This window comes from Tursiops truncatus, chromosome 10, assembly GCF_011762595.2.
Source record: "Tursiops truncatus isolate mTurTru1 chromosome 10, mTurTru1.mat.Y, whole genome shotgun sequence".
Classification (NCBI taxonomy): Eukaryota; Metazoa; Chordata; class Mammalia; order Artiodactyla; family Delphinidae; genus Tursiops; species Tursiops truncatus.
In genome coordinates this window covers 37,056,404-37,071,405 of record NC_047043.1, presented here as the reverse complement: position 1 = coordinate 37,071,405, position 15,002 = coordinate 37,056,404, and the positions used below count along the sequence as shown (strand labels likewise).

Here is a 15,002-nt window from a genome sequence, read left to right as displayed (position 1 = left end):
ATCCCAATGCCAGCCCCTCTTGGTGGCCAGCCTGCAGGTCTCTGTGCATGGCTGGAGCCCTGCTTTTGTGTGGGTGATACCACTGCTTTTGCCTCCCTGCCTGCCAACCACTGCCATGCCTGCTCCAGACTTGCAGAAGCACAAGCCAGATCCCTGTTTCAACCTTTTCCAGTTTTCAGCCATGTTTCCTGAACGGATATAAAATTTCACTCCGGTTTAGGTAAGAGCAGCCAACTTTATTTTGGCTGCCACCACTCAGCTGCTGCCAGTGCAGCCTCCTAGAGTCCCCCTCCCTGCACCTGCACGCACGCCCTCTTGGCTACACGGTTTTGCCAAGCCTTCTCCTTGCTGGGTTCTGTCTCAGGGAAAGTCCTGTCCCCTGGACTCCCAGAAGAGCCTGGATCCTCAGGCACAATGCCCCCACTGTGTGTCCCTAAGCCCTCCCCTCCCCCTCCCTCCCTCCCTCTGCTCTGACCCTCCATACACAACTCCAACTTCATGCATATATCCCCTCTGGGGCAGGGTGGGGTCCAGGGGTCAGGTACTCTTGTGAGTTGGCAACAATGTTAACAACAAATTTCAAGATTGCCCTTTAAGAATATCCTCAGCCAGGCATAGACCTTGACAGCTGGGGATTCTCGCCTGGGAATTTTTCCAGTATTCTGCCAGCTGTTTCTTCTCTTTCTGTGGTTTTATTATTTTTCTTTCTGTTCCAACTCCTCCTTTCGCTTTCAGTATGGTAGCTCAGGCCAAATGGCGGTAGAGGGTGGGGACCTGGCAATGGCTGAGGTAGGAGCTGCGGCCATGGTCAGCTGTGCCAAAGGAGGGGAAGGGTTGGGATGAAGGAGGAAACGGGAGTGGAACACAGGAAGTGAGACCAGCAGCAGGGTGGCCTCTTGTTTTTCTGGTGATCTTCATGTCATTCAGCTCTGGGCATAGGGCCTTGTCTCCTCCTGGCCCCTGTCAAAAATGCACATTTGCTACTTGGGACAGTGACACATTAACCCAGTAACACCAATTCACTTGTCAGATGTGCTAGCTGTTGCCTAACAGAGCAGAGACCAAGGAGAAGGGCACATGGAAGAGATAAGTTGTGAAGAAGAGTGTAGGAAGGGTTGGGTGCATGGAGCACATGTTTGGGGAGGTACCATGGCACCTCTGAGCAGGCAGGAGGTGCCAGACACCCCAGGGATTTGGGTAAAAGTGATGAACTCCTACCTAGGAGAACTTTTTTCACTACATAATTAGGCTCCAAGAGGGTGGGTAGGGTGAGTAGAGACCCTTGGTGAGATCATTTCCCTAATGTGATGTTAGTATCACAGCATTTGCTTGTGTTATGGGGCCTCCACAGTGGGTCCCCTGGAAAACTTCCTGATGGGACAGCCACAGGCCTCCAGCTTCAGATAAGGATTAAACTCAGCTGTGTGTAACAGAAAAGCAAAATAAGTGGCTTAAACCAGAGAGTGCTTTATTTTTCCCTCATGTACAAGAATTGTGGAAACAGTCCTGAGCATTTTAAAAGCAAGACTTAAAGGACTAGAGACATCCAGATATCCCTCACCTTCCTGACTCTACTTCAGAGATATTCCCAAGCAGACAGCTCATTCTGTTTAGAGCTTGATAAATGTGTCCTGCATGGGCTTCCTTCTCTCCCTGTCTCATGGCCCTATGTGCTTCCTGGGCTCACCTCCCAAATTCTTATCTGGGGGTCTACATCTGAGGGACCCCCAACCAAGGTACTAATATTAGTGAGCACTTACTGCATTTGAGGTATTGTCTCATTTTTTCCTCAACCCTGTCTGGTGGGTTGCCTCCATTAAGTCCCATTCTAGGAATGAAGCTATAACTTGCTCAAGGTCACCCACCATTAGAGCCAAGACTCAAAAAACTGTTAATTTTGTGATATCTCCTTGGAATGGATTCCTAGACCTGAATTCCCAAGTCAGATAATGCACATTTTCAGGCTTTTGATCTGTTCTGCCAAACGGCCCCTGAGTAAAGTCAAGCCTACTGCCCCGCCCTACCAGCAGTGTGGGGGATGACTTGCTTCTCATGTCCTCACTGTCAAGGGCTCCTAGCTCTTTTCAACTCAGCCCCTTGAGGCCATTCCTCCAAAATATGTATTTTTTTAAATGCAGAAAGCATTAATATTAACTAACCTGTTAGCCTTGTACTAGCAGACATACAATATGTACCTGCGAGTTGAACTGAAGAGATGGAACCAAGTGGACAAGCTCCTACCCTGAGCAGAACAGTTTTCCTGGGAGGGCAGCTTTTGCCCATCTCCCCTCCATGGAGCCAGGTGGGCGGAGGTGCCTAGGTGGGCAGATGGGAAAGGGAGAGAAAGGATCAAGAAGGAAGGGCACCTAATGGCCACTGTGTGGTAAGGCCTGGGGAGGGAATCTTTGCACAACTTTGCTCTCTTCCACCACATTCCTTTTCTTTGCAGAAATACTGCTGAGCTGGGGGGTGGCAGCAAACAGCCCCCTAACTCTTCCCCTTAGATGTTTGAATAAACTGAGGGTAGCAGGAAAGCATGTAGAGATTCACTGGAATTCCTCTCTCACCAGCATGTGAAGCTGCTGTTTCAGATGTCCTTGGTGAGCAGGGAACCCTACCAATGGCTCCAGGATGGGGCTGTGCCTGCCTGACCCCTTTCTAATAAAACTCTACTAGGCTTTATAGTATCCAAAACACTTTCACATCAAGGAACTCCTCTGATCCTTCTTCAACTTGTAAAGCGGGCTGAGCCAGAGTATCATTATCCCCATTTTACAGATGGGTAAAGTTGAGGCTCTGATTAAAATGATGGTTCAATGTCACATGCTATATTATAAATCAAGATTTCTATAGCCTTGCTGGGAGTTCTCTGGAGGTTCAGTGGTTAGGACTTAGCACTTTCACTGCTGTGGGCCCAGGTTCAATCCCTGCTTGGGGAAGCAAGAACCTGCAAGCCACATGATGCAGTACCCACCGCCCCCCCCCCCCAAAAAAAAGATTTCTGTAGCCTTGCCTACTAATTATCATAAGCACGTACTGTGTGGGGCCCTTTGTCCAAGTTATGTCTTTTAGTCCTCACAAAACCCTCTTAGGTGGATAGTCAACTGCATCTGGCAGAGCTGATATTTGAACCTGGGCCTTCAGACTTCATAAGTAAGGGGTTCTCAAAATGTGGTCCCCAGACCAGGAGCATCAGCCAGGAACTTAGAAGAAATGCACATTCTTGGGTCCTGCCCCAGAACTACTGAATTGGAAAACTGGGATGAGGCTTGGCAGTCTATGGTTTAACATGCCCTCCAAGTAATTCTGATGCATGCTCAAATTTGAGAATTGCTGTCCTAATACATTCTTTTAACTCAGTGGATTTTAATCCTGACTGCACCATGGAATCACTTGAGCGCTTTAATAAATACCAATGCTGGGCCAGACCAGAATCTCTGACCAGCCCTGAGGTGGGGCTCAGGCATCAGTATTTTTAGAAACTCGTCATGTGTATTTCACTGCCTTTGACATGCACCAGGGAGGTAAGCCCTGGAATGCTCCACAGTTTACCAGAAGGTTCTAAAGTAGAAGAACAGGGCAGCCTATACCAGGGAATCCTGGAAGGACTGAAGGAAGACTTGGTGTCCAGGAATGAGAGACTCTGGGGGCTTAGCCTCTCCTTGAGATGCATCCATGCGGGCCCAGGAAGCCTGCAGCCCTGGTAGGGCCCAGAGCACCCTGTTTGTCTTGGCATTTTCCCAAGTAGGCAGTTCTGTGTGGAGCTGCAGCTCTTTTGTTTGTGTGGTTTAGCTGTTGGCCCAGTTTTTCCAGGGCTGATTAGATATCCCTGCAAGCAGCACATCCCTCTCTAGTCCACAGGATTGCTGAAAAGGGGCTGAAGCAGCTGTTTCCCATTAGAGTTCAGGCAAAGAAAGGGTGTGGGGTGCTGGCTCTTGCTTCTACCTGTATCACTTTGGGCCTCAGGTTCGAGTATCTGATAAGTAGCAGTCAGGGTCCAGCCAGGAGCCAGAAACCACACCAGTCACTTCAACAGAGAGAATCTAATATAAAGAATTATTAAGTACTTGAAGAATTGAAAAGACAAAGAGAGAATATCAAAGTATCAGTGGGTCACAACCACAGGAAGCAGTAGGGCTTCCCTAGGGCTGGAGAAACAAAGGGAAAAGGCTGCAGTCGTTAAAACTTAGAAGCTTGGAGGACGGCTGGCCTTGCAGCTGAAATCCAGAGCTTTGGAGAAGGGGTGCCAGCTGGTGGTGCTGGTGTCCCTGAGGGGAAACCATTAGGTTGGTTCTGTGAATATTGGGAAAAAAATGCAAACTGGAATCAGCTGAAATGAACTGCGGCCATCTGGGGGGAAAAAGCATTGCTAGGTAGGGGAATGTTGGGGCAGCTGGATTTCCAATTGTCTAACTTCTCTCCACCCTTGGAGACCCTCCATACTCACCTCAGGCTCACTCCCTCCCATCTCTCAGTTTTCTTCTTTTTAGGACCAATCCCAAACGTTGCTGGTTCAATCAATAAGCCTTTACTGAACACCTGTTATGCCCCAGGCCCCAGGGTCTGGGTGGCAGATACAGTAACAGCACCCACATTCATTGGAGTACACTTACCTGCCTGACCCTGCTCTAAGCATCTCACACGCATTAACTCGTGTACTATTACCCTCATTTTACAGATGGGGAAACCAAGGCACAGAGACATTTAGTAACTTGCCTGAGGTTATTTAGCTAGTAAGCGGCAGAGCCTGAATATGAACCCAATCAGTGTGGCTCCACAACACACATTCTTCACCAAGTCACCTCATTACCTCAAGTCCTAGAGAGACAGACATATAAACAGTTAATTGCAGCACAAGGTAGAGAATGTCATGTGGTGACGGCCTCACAGAGGTGGTAAACTCATTTCATCCGTCCATTCAATAAATCTTTAGACAGGGGTGCAATGGAGCAGGAACAGACATTCTACCTACTCTTGGGAAGCCTAAAATGGAGACACAGAGGTTAATCAAATTTTAACACCCGAAAAAGTTAGGTCCAATAAACAGGATCCCTTTGCTATGAAAACTGTAATCACAGAGATTTGTCATAAACGTAGAAAATGAGAGAAAGCTGACTCCCGGAGGAAGTAATGGTTGGGCTGGGGCAGATGAGTGGGAGTTAATCAAATGAAGAAAACAAAAGAGTTCCAGGCAGAGGGAATAGTATGTGCAAAGGCTCTGGGGTTGGTAGGAAGTGGTAAGCATGAGAACTGGAAGTCCTGCCCCTGATCTTTGGCCAGCTGACCTTGGCCAGCCCTCTCAGGCATGTAGCCCACCTGTTTGGAGCCCTATGGCTAACTCTTCCTGGATCATACTGCAGGCTGGCCATCCTCTGCTAGTGTAGATCCCAGCCTCCCTCAGCTCCAAGTGATAGGGCTGGCCTCAGGGGCCTCCTAAGGGAGGACTAAAAAAGCCCCAAAGCTGGAAGCTGGTATAGTGACTGATAGAAACAGTCTTGTCAGATAGGGAGTGGGGCAAGTCCCCAGTGAGTCTTTGGAGAACTAGTGGAGGAGTACACCATATAAATGACCTTTGTAAAAAGAAGGCTCAGAGCAGCTGGAGGCACAAAAGGGCGATGATCACCAGAGCCTCAACTGGGAGTCTTAGAGCACTCAACTCATACCAATTAACTCCTACTCCTTGACCCAGTGAGAAGGCAATGATTAAGCCTATTTTACAGGGCAGGGAAAGGCAAAGCTGTAAAGGAAAGTTGCTGTTTGGGGTGGCTTCTAGGCTTGACCCTTTTGGGAGGCAGCTGGGCCTTTAGAGAATGAGATTCTAAGGAACTATGTGGAGATTTTGTGACGATTCAGAGAGCCTCTGGGATAAGTGGGTAAGACCCTAGCTTCCTAATGGGTCAGGAAAGGGGGAGAGACAGACTAGAGGGAAGAAAGGGAACTTCCTCTTCCCAGGTTTCTCAGTGTCTCCTCTCTGCCTTGTTTACAGAAAACAAAGTGCCTTTGGCTGTCTCTGGACGGGTTCCCTTGAAGCAATTAGAGCAACCATAGTCAATGCTTCAAGGAGGGCACCCTCCGTCCCCATTCTGCCACTGACACAGCAAGGGTGAAGGACCAACCGGGGGCCCCATGCTGGAATCTGTTGGGATCTGCATGCCTGAGGTCCCCAGCTCTCCAACCCCACCCTAGGCAGCTCTGAAAGCTACCCAAAGCCTTCCAAGTTTCCAGGGGCCCAACCTTAATCAAGCACTGAGGGCTGTGTCATCCTCATCACTAGGAACATCTGATGAGGAGGAACACTGAATGGGCCTCTCTGATTCCCAATGGGAAAACAAGCCCCTCCCTTCCTGACCCTCCCGCCCCCCTCCCCACGCCTGCCTGAGGTATGCCTTTTATCAGAACCACCCAACAAGAGGCACTAAACAAAGTGTGAATTCTCTGAAGCTCCCTTCAGGGGCAAGGGTGAGGGTGTGTGCACAAATCCCTGTTGTATCCTGTTGGGTTGGGGGGCCCTGCAGGATGCCACCACCCATCTGCCATGTTGCCTAGGCCCTGGGACTACTGGAAGACAGGGGAACCATCTGATGGGATGACATGGGCCAAGACCCAAGGTCGTGGGTAGAGATTCAGTGGCTGATAGAGGGGCAGCCCCCACTGATTTATGGGGGTCCAAAGACTCTTTATCTTAATACCCCTTGCATGCCACCTTTCCTACCAGCCTGCTGCACTGCTTGGGTGGCAGAGGGGGGTTCTTTTTCCCTCCTCTACTTTGTTCCCACCAGCCTCACACCAGGTCTGGGGGGTGTACTGGAACCAGCTCATACAGGCTTGCAAGAGCCAATTGCTAAATATTCAGGAATTTTGTGAGCTGGTTGTTAAACAGAGCCATCATTAAAAATTAAACTATATGAATCAGTGTCTCTCAGCCTTTTGTTCATTACTGCCTCCTAAGGAAACTTTTTAAACATTTTCCCCCTAATCTCCTACCACCCTCCCTGTGAAATTTTAATATCACAGATATATTGTATGTCTGTTTATGCACTGGATGTATATTTGTGCTTTATATTTACATAAGAAGAGTAAGACTTTTTCATCCCCTGCCAAGAACCAATTTTCACCTCTGTTGTAAATGCATGATATAAACACATAATTAAATAAATTATATTAAAAACAAAAGTAATATATATTCAAAATTCATCCCTTCCTAGTAAGGTGTTATGGAAAAACCCGAATGAACTTTCTGGCCAACCCAATACTACAATTGACTCTTTTGAAATTATTGATGTATCTCTTTTTCCCCTGGAGAGCTGGTTGTTCAACATTTACCAGTCCAACACTGGGCAAATATTTTAGAAAAATAACAGACACTTTGAGATGTGGTCAAAGAAAGAGAGGCTTGTCTATAGCAAAAACCTCACTTGAAGATGTATGAGAGAACATGGAGAATTCTAGTGGATGCAGGGAGAAGAGGAAAGAGGAGTCTGGAGAGAGAAAAGACCCTCTGGTGCTGACTCCAAATCGGCTGAAGGGTGTTTCTCATGAAAAGTTTAAAAAGGGGGGGCTTCCCTGGTGGCACAGTGGTTGAGAGTCCGCCTGCCGATGCAGGGGACACAGGTTCGTGCCCCAGTCTGGCAAGATCCCACATGCCGCGGAGCGGCTGGGCCCGTGAGCGATGGCCCGCTGAGCCTACGCTCCGCAACGGGAGAGGCCACAACAGTGAGAGGCCCGCGTACCGCAAAAAAAAAAAAGGGGGTAAAAAGTGTGTATGTTGTGGGGAGCAGGTGTATGTATGTGTGTGTGTGTATATATAATCTACATCCTCATGCTCTAAGAGTGTTTGTGATTAGCAATTGCTTGCTTTTTCCTGAGGTGTAGTGTACACCTTTACACACCACCATTGGGGTCAAGAGGCATAAAACTGAGACGCCCCCATACCCACTGTCCCTTTCCTTCCCAGGGTCTCATGTCTAGAGTAAACATCTGAATCTCTATTCTGAATGGCATACTGGGCCCTATGCAGAGCACAGAGAAGCTGACAATGTTGTTTGGCCTTGAGTAGAGGGAGGAGACAAGACTTTCACACACAGATACACAATGTGGAAGCACTGAATCACTCTTTCCTTTCCCGGCCCCAGTTTCCTCACCAATGAAATGGGAAGGGTGGACTGAATTCTCAGGAGGACCTTCCAGTTCTCACTGTCCTTGTCTGTAAAGCTATCTTCTCTTCCATCCACCTGGACAAAGCTATGAGGTCCTGCCTAAGCACTGCCTCCTCCCTCTCCTCTGCCCTCACTCATCTCCCATCTGCCTGCAGGATGGCCTTTTAAAACTCAGCCCAGCTCCATCGTCTCCCATGAAATCCAAAAGTCTACAATATGTGAGAGGGTGGAACATGAACTCAAATGCTGTGCCATTACTTGTCAACTGGAGGACTACAAGCCATTACCAAACTCTCCCAACACCAGCTTCCTTGTGTTCAAAACAGGAATAAGGCCCACAGGGCCCAGCCTGGGGTAAAGATGCATGAGCTAGTGCTCTGCACATAGATTCTTGTTATGGACTCAACTGTTCCCTCCCAAATTCATATGTTGAAGCCCTATCCCCCAGTACCTTAGAATCCAATCTATCTGGTGTCCTCATAGGAAGAGATTAGGATACATAGACACCAGGGGTGTGTGTGTACAGAGGGAGGACCATGTGAAGAGGCAGCAAGAAGACAGCCATCTGCAAGCCAAGGACAGAGGTCTCAGGAGAAATCAAGCCTTCTGTCACCTTAATCTTAGAATTCCAGCCCCCAGAAATGTGATGAAGTAAATTTGTTCAGGCCACCCTGTCTGTGGTATTTTGTTACAGCAGCCCTAATATAGTCCTTAAGAGGCACCGATTCTTTCTGCCTTTAATTTGTGTCAGCTTTGTCTTATGTGTGGGAAGTCTTGTTCCTCTGCTTATAAATGACTGAAGGGTGAGATCCAGGTGCGTGTACCTTTTCCTGTGTCCCCAAAGGGCACAGTTCAATGCCAGGCACAAAGTGTACACAGTCGGACCTCCTTCCTCACTGTCTGCTTCCCACCTGCGGACAAGGGTGGGGGGGACCCAGCTGCCATCCATAAAGGTGCTTTTCAAACTGCAGGTCATGGAGTCAATTTAGTGAGTCACATGAGCACTTTTCAAAAATAATGACACAGAATAGCAGAGAACAGAAAATGCTAGAGTGCATCTCAGGCAGAAAGGGGAAGCGTTATTTTATGAAACTTCCATTTGTTTTTACATATTTGTAAATAAACAAAAAATAATTACCAACTATTCTAAGTGCTGTGAATTATGTCTGGTTACTGCATTGTGGTATTAAATGCATTTCTTAATATGAGTTACAATCCCCCAAATCTGAAAAAACACGCCCGCCACCAGTATTGTTCAGTTTCTCTTTGAGTGAGTTTATCATTGAAAAGCCAATGAGCTGTTCAGGGGAGGCCTGGGGTGGTGTAGGGGCAAGGACCTGAATGGGAGGAGTCACTTTGTCTAGGCCAGTAGCCATGGAGCCCTGCCCTTGGGTACTTTCCTCTCTGTGTCCTAGAAAAAGTAACATAACTTCACTGGGCCTCAGTTTCCCCATCTGTAAAAGGGGACTTATAAAACCTCTCATAGGGATGCTGTGAGGATTACCAGGAGCCAAGGAACCTGAAGATACTCACTCACTGATGTAAGAGATAGTTATTTTTTTTTATTTCATCATTTTGTTATTTCATCATTTCATTCAGCTCTGTCTACTCTAATAGGTAAATTGTTTCTTTCCTCTTCCACAGCAGGAGAAGGGAATGCACTTGCCCCTCACCCCTCAGGAATCCCTGGTTGGGGGTGGGCCAGGGTTGAAAGGGTATCCAGAAAGGTATTTCAGAGGCTAAATCCCAAAGTGAGACCCCCCTAAGGATTTTATGCAGAGAAAATCAAGTTCTGGTATATTCTCAAATCAGCTTCCCAAGAGCAGTCAATGTCCCAAGAGTCCAGGAGAAGGAGTAGCCTCTCACCCTTTATCCAGGAATGAGAGAGGATCTGGGCCTGTTACCACCCCTCTGCTCTGGCTGGGTTCCCAGGAATATTGCCTGCAAGCCCTGAGTCACTGCTAGAAGCCATCCTGGGCCCCTGGGAATGCAGGGTTGGGACAGCTTTTCCCAAGATGGTCCCCTGAACCTGGTGGTCCAGCACCCCCTCCCTTATCCAGATTGCTTCTCTCCATGACACATCTATCTTATCTGGGCCGAGGCCTTTCTGAAACCCATGTTGGCAAACCTGCTTCCAAGGAGGGAACTTAGACATGAGTGGAATATCTGGAATTCCTAGAGGGTTTATAACCCAGCAACTGGAACAGGTGTAGGTAGCTGACCCCTACCCCTACCCTGGCTCTTACCCTGCCTCCAGCTCCTGCATTTGTCTCCCCTCTCTGGCCCCAGAGCCACATCTAGGTCACCATCCTGACCTCCATCCCCTGGTTCAGAGCAGAGAGCACTGGATACAGAGTTGAAGCTCTGTTTCTAGACCTAGCGCTGCTTCTGAGTGGCCTCAGGTAGTCCACCTCACCTCTCTGGGTCTCAGCTCCCTCACCTGTAAAACAAATGGGCTGGTGGGGGATGGGCTGGTATTTAACTTTCTGTAAGAGTCAAATCTTTAACTGTTCTTTCTAAAATTCTAGGAAATGAACTAGAGGAGCTAAAACCATGCTTGTTTGCTCCCCAAAGAGAGAATCGGGCACTTGTGTTCCTGGGGATGTAGTCGGAGTTTCCAATCCATCAGACCAGTTTCTGGGGTTTGGAATCTGGTTGATGGGGCAGGGGTGGGCAGCCTTTCTGCAGCCTGCACCAGCAGGGTGCAGAACCTGGACTGTCCAGGGTGTACCAAAGTCTGGGACAGGGTTGGGGGAGTGGCCTTTCCCCCACAACAGCTGCACTCTGCACCTAACTTCTCCTTGGCAGTCTTCACTAGCCATTCTCCCTTTTCTTCCTTTGTCTCAACTCAGAGACCCTCTGCCTTATTATTTTTAATGTGGTATTATCTTTTTTATTTTTTTTGCGGTACGTGGGCATCTCACTGTTGCGGCCTCTCCCATTGCGGAGCACAGGCTCCGGACGCGCAGGCTCAGCGGCCATGGCTCACGGGCCCAGCTGCTCCGTGGCATATGGGATCTTGCCGGACCGGGGCACGAATCCGTGTCCCCTGCATTGGCAGGCGGGCTCTCAACCACTGCGCCACCAGGGAAGCCCTAATGTGGTATTATCTTTAATTAAGTACAAAGACTTTTCCAATCATGTCACCTAGAGATCATTTTATCCACTGCTCTGTTGGCCGCCAGTCTCTTGTCTCTCTCCTCAGCAATGGTAAGAAGGATACCTTTTCCATGGGGAAGACAGATCCATGATTTGTTGCCTTTGCCAGTAATGAAAATGTTGGAGAGCCGGGTGGCAAAGCTGTTGCCATTATCATCTTTCACATGAACTACATCAAAAGAACGAGGAATGTCCCTTCTAGTTGGTGACCAATTCTTCCCACGTTAGCACCTCCAGTCACCATGAACAGGTTACCAGTGTCAAAGTTGATGAAATCATTAATCTTGCCAGTCTCCAAATCAATTTGAATTGTGTCATTCACCTTGATGAGGGAATCAGGGTAGCAGATGGTGCGAACATCATGGGTCACCAGATAAGTGATTCCTTTTGTCCCCACAAAGATCTTTCTCATTTTGCACAACTTATACTTGGCCTCCTCAGGTATAATATGATGAACAGCAAAGCGACCCTTGGTGTCATAGATGAGACAAAAATTCTCTCCAGTCTTGTCAATGCTCATGACTTCTATAAAACCAGCAGGGTAGGTTATAATCAGTGTGCACCTGGCCATCAATCTTAATGAAATGCTGCATGCAGATCTTCTTTACTTCATCTCCTGTTAGGGCATACTTAAGTCTGTTCCTTAGGAAAATGATTAGGGGGAGATATTCCCTCAGCTTGTGGGGACCAATAGATGGACAAGGAGCAAACACACCAACCAGTCAGTTTATCCAGCATCCAATGCTTTGGAACTGCTACGCGCTTCAGGTGCTTCTTGGGACCATAAGCCATGACTGCACTAGGCATGAAAAGAGCCCCTTTGCCTTATTTTGAAGATACCCATTGTCCAGGGCTTATCAGAGGGACCCCCAAACTTCACCCACTCAAATCTGCCCCCAGATCATTCCTAAGTGTCACCCCCGACCTTGCCCAACTGTTCTTTATGAGTTAGGAAGCCAACAAACAGCCTCTCTGGGCTAGAGTTTCACTTTGGTGAAATTAATCCTCAAAAAAGAGGCCCTCAACTGCTGTTCTCCTCTGTGAAGCCTGCCCTGACCAATAGCCTCACTCCAGAACCTTTTCCCCTTTCCTCCACACCAGACATTCAATTATTTAATCATTTATCTACTCAGTGTATACTGAATGCCAGCTACCTACCCTGTGCTCTGCTGGGTGCTGGGATAAGGAAAGCAAAAACAGACCCAGCTCCTCCTCCTCGGGAGTTTAGGGCCTGGTGGGCAGAGCCCTGGTGGGCTCTTCTTACATATCCCTTCCTCCTTGCTCCCCTCCCAGCCCCCACTAGCTCCCAAGACCAGCTTCCAAGGACAGCACCTTGTCTTATGCATATTTGTTTCTCAACACACAGCACATGTCTGTTATCCAGTAGGCCTTCAATATATTACAGATTACATATGAGTGGCCAAAAACGGAAATTGGTTTATGGCTGAGGCTGGTTCTAACTCTGTTATAGGGTTAACAAAAGATGGAGAAAGTAATTAAGGCTAGACACTGGGTTAAATCATATGCTGCTGCTGCTAGCCAACAGAATGCAATTTGGCCGTATCTATCAATTATAAATGCATTCACTTTTTGACCCAGCAATTCCACTTCTAGAAGTTTATTCCACAGATGGATGCTCACACATGAAAAATGATATACGTACAATGTTAGTCACTGTAGTATTGTTTGCAACAGATTGGAAATAACTTGAATATTCATCGATGGGGTCTAATATTTTTTTTAAAAATTAATTTATTTATTTATGGCTGCATTGGGTCTTCGTTGCTGCTTGTGGGCTTTCTCTAGTTGCGGTGCGCGGGCTTCTCATTGCAGTGGCTTCTCTTGTTGCGGAGCATAGGCTCTAGAGCACAGGCTCAGTAGCTGTGGCGCACGGGCTTAGCTGTTCTGAGGCATGTGGGATCTTCTCAGACCAGGGCTCAAACCCATGTCCCCTGCACAGGGGGATTCTTAACCACTGCGCCACCAGGGAAGTCCCCTAATTTTTTTTTTTAAATTGAGGTATAGTTGATGTATAATATTATATAAGTTTCCAGTGTACAACACAGTGGCTCACAATTTTTAAACGTTATATTCCACCTATAGTTATTATAAAATATTGGCTATATTCCCTGTGTTTTACTATATATCCTTGTACAATAGCTTATTTATATTATAGATAGTAGTTTGTACCCATACCCATACCCCTACCTTGCCTCTCCACCATGGGGCCTAGTTTAATACATTATGCTACACTACGTAAAGCAGAATCCTGTGTGGTGTTAAAAAAAAAAAAAAAAAAGGGAGGGAGACGCAAGAGGGAAGAGATATGGGGATATATGTATACGTGTGACTGATTCACTTTGTTATGGGGCAGAAGCTAATACACCATTGTAGAGCAATTATACTCCAATGAAAATGTTAAAAAAAAAAAAAAAGAATGAGGAAGCTCTGTTTGAATATAAATAGGAAGTCCTCTGAGATATACTCGAGTTTAAAAAGGTGAGAATAGTTCATTATTCTTTGTGTAAAAAATGAAAAGATAGGGAAGAATATAATTAAGTATAATGTATTTGTTTAGATATGCATAGAAGGGTGCTTCAGGAGGAGGGTCCACAAGGAACAGGTAACAGTGGGTACTGCGGAAGGAAAAATTGGCAAATGAGAAACAGGTGGGAAAAAACCTTTCCATAGTATCCTTCGAATTTTTTGAATATTGTACTATGTAAATGTGTTACCTATTAAAAGTTAAAATAGGGCTTCCCTGGTGGCGCAGTGGTTGACAGTCCGCCTGCTGATGCAGGGTATACGGGTTCGTGCCCCGGTCCAGGAAGATCCCACATGCCGTGGAGCGGCTAGGCCCGTGAGCCATGGCCACTGAGCCTGCACGTCCGGAGGCTGTGCTCCGCAACGGGAGAGGCCACAACAGTGAGAGGCCCGCGTACCGCAAAAAATAAATAAATAAAAATTAAAATAAAAATAAGGGACTTCCCTGGCGGTCCAGCTGTTAAGACTCCGCGCTTCCAATGCAGGGGGTGGGGGTTTGATCCCTGGAGCTAAGATCCCATATGCCAAGGGGTGCAGCCAAAAATAAAATAAATAAATAAAAAGTAAACATTAACAAATAAATAAATAAAATAAAAATAAAGTTAATGATAAAGACTATGAGGCAACATGGGGAAATACTAATAAGGTAGGTGGGAAAAAAGAAAAAAAAACTGTATTCAGTAGGATTACAGCTATGTAAAAAAATGCATGTTAAAATTTCCATCTGTGGAAGGAACATTCTAAGTAATTTTTATTTCCTTCTGTTTCTGAAATTTTTTTCCATAAATTTCTGTAATAAACATATATTGCTTTTATTAGAGAAAACTTGTAACAGAAAATACATATATACTAACAGAATGGAACATTCTGTATAACCGCAATTATGAAAAAAGGTATTGAAAAAGACTGGAAGAAAATACGCAAAATGTTCACAGGGTTGTCTCTGGGTGCGAGATATTAGGTAATGTTTAAAATATTACAATATTTTGTATTACATTTGTGGTGGATTGAAGGAAGGAAGGTAGGAAGGAAGGAAATCTAATGGAAGGTAATTCTTCAAAATAACAGTAAGATTATGGGTCATTTTTGTTGCGTTGTTCAGTTTTTCAAACCTTCCTTTATTTGGTTTTGTTATTTTTACAG

The 15,002-nt window shown here is 46.6% G+C and overlaps 1 long non-coding RNA gene and 1 pseudogene across 3 annotated transcripts in view; both read right to left on the bottom strand.

Annotated features, from left to right (window-relative positions):
- Positions 1 to 15,002, bottom strand: part of LOC109552540 (uncharacterized) — a 32,700-nt gene that overhangs the window by 5,475 nt on the left and 12,223 nt on the right. The gene's annotated exons all lie outside the window — the stretch shown is intronic.
- Positions 11,226 to 14,632, bottom strand: LOC101338118 (small ribosomal subunit protein eS4, X isoform-like; annotated as a pseudogene).